We start from the raw sequence: 2,301 nt of genomic DNA on the forward strand, positions 1-2,301 counted from the left end.
TTAATAGACGATCAAGAGCAAAAGGATATTATTGTAAACATGGATGATAATTAAAATAATCAACAGCCTCTTGCTCCTTGTGCTATTTATGATTATGCTAAGCCTAATCTGGTTTGGGTTGAATCAAGTATCGTCAGACCGACTATTGCTACAAAAAATCTTGAGCTAGAATAGAACACAATTCAGATTACGATTATTTGGCTAACTTTCTAGAGATTTGTAACAGTTTCAAGATTAGTGGTGTTACTAATGATGTCATACGCTTCCCATTCTCTTTGAGGAGAAAAAAAACAGTGGTTGAATTCACTTCATGAGGTTCTATCACGACTTAGGTACAGATGACTGAAAAGTTTTTGTTGAAGTAGTTTCCACTGGCTAAGACAGCTAAGTTGAGGAATGACATCTTTTTTTTCTCAAATTGATTTGGAGACATTATATGATGCATGGGAGAGATTTAAGGATCTTTTGAGAAGGTTTCCTCATCATGGGTTACCTTTGTGGTTACAAGTTCAAACCTTTTACAACAATTTGAATCCCTCGACTAGGCAATTAATTGATGCAATAGCTGGCGGAACATTGAATAATAAGAAACTTGAGGCAGCTCAAGCATTTATTGATGAGATGACATTGAATAACTATCAGTGGCAAGTCATGAGAATGAAACTAATTAAAGAAACCAGTGTTTATAGTATTGATGCAGTTTCTTTGTTAGCAAATATGGTTGAATCTCTTGGTAAGAAAATTGATGGTTTGAATTTTTCTAAGTAGGTGAATCCAATAGTGCAATGTGATGCGAATGGAATGAGGATGATTAATTTAGAATGTTCACCCTTCGGTTCTAGCATGGAGCATGAGCAAGTAAACTTTATAGGTAATAATTCTCGACCTCAAAATAACCCCTATAGCAATAACTATAATCCAAGATGGAGGAATAGTCTGAATTTTTCTTAAGGTGTTCAAGGTACTCAAAGGTCACAACCCCCTCTAGGTTCTTAGTGACCTTATCAGCAAGAAAAGAAATCAAACCTTAAGGAGATGTTAGCTAAATTTATTTTGGTGTCTAGAACTTGATTTCAAAACAATGAGGCGGCTTTGAAAAATCAACAAGATTCAATTCAAGGACTTGAAAATTAGATTGGACAGCTTGCTAATTTTTTTTTGGAAAGACAATAAGGTAGTTTACCTGGTAATATTGAAACTAACCTAAAGAAGTAAGTCCACCCAATCCCTATGGAGTACTTCGATAATTTTACCCTTCGGGGGTATTTCGGTAATTTTACCCATCGAAGGTATTTCGGTAATTTTATCCTTTGAGGGTATTACGGTCATTTTAACTTACAAGGGTATTGCTATCATTTTACAACCTTTTTGAAGGTCTATATTCGCCTCGAGCAACCTAGATAACCTAAATGGTCATAACGGTGTAAATTGGCCCAAGGCCCATATTCGGCCCAAGTGGGCCCACACGCTCGTGTGGCCCATTTAGCCCAAATTTAGTCACGACTATCAGAACTACATAGCCCAGTCCAGTATTTGTCACTTAACGTGGATTTTATCCTTGTGGAGCCCACGAGCCCATTAGGCCCATACGACCTGTTTCAGCCCAACGAGTCCCAAAACGGCCCAAGAGCACGAGATCGCTCGTGGTGGCCTCTATGGTCTAACACCATGTTTCATGGGCTTGATTCACCACACGAGCGTTCGCACGCCCATGTGGCCTTATTCGCCGTATTTCTAGCTTTTCGACTTTTGCCGATTCATAGAAGAGACAGTGTGATTACATACACTCTTTTGGCTTTGCCACAGTAATGATTTACGGTGCACAGATACACACCTGATTACATAGAGTACTAAAAATCCACGAGCGCCAGAACCTTGACTAGATCGGTCGACTGTGATTTGCTTACTTGATCCAGAGCTCGGTCTAACCACCCTTCCACATTCTGGAGGAAAATCTCGAAAAGCCGACACCTTACGCCACTTAAACTTGGGAGTAGAGGCTACGCGCTCAAACTCAGCCGGTACCTTTGCCATCACTTTACTACTAGCACCCTCTTCACCCATCAGAAGTTCTAGAACCCAAAAGAACATACACATAGGAGAAAAGAGAAGAATCGGTAATAAGGGATAGCAACATTTGGCTTAAACAGTAAAAGAGAGAACTAAAAGGAACCGAGAGAATTACCGATTAACAGAGATTACTTGCCAAATCAAAAATAGGAATGGAGAGAGTACGAAATGTAGGAGAAGAGATCCCTTCAACCAAGACTAAATCCTCAGGGGTTTGAGATGGGAACAGAA

The 2,301-nt window shown here is 39.4% G+C and overlaps 1 non-coding gene across 1 annotated transcript; it reads right to left on the reverse strand.

The window, feature by feature from the left end:
• Window positions 1-386: 386 nt before the first annotated feature.
• On the reverse strand, window positions 387-491 carry LOC128035021 (small nucleolar RNA R71). Its single transcript, XR_008191425.1, has one exon. It is a non-coding gene; the product is annotated as a small nucleolar RNA R71 (small nucleolar RNA).
• Window positions 492-2,301: the final 1,810 nt, after the last annotated feature.

Source organism: Gossypium raimondii, chromosome 11 (assembly GCF_025698545.1).
Source record: "Gossypium raimondii isolate GPD5lz chromosome 11, ASM2569854v1, whole genome shotgun sequence".
Lineage (NCBI taxonomy): Eukaryota > Viridiplantae > Streptophyta > Magnoliopsida > Malvales > Malvaceae > Gossypium > Gossypium raimondii.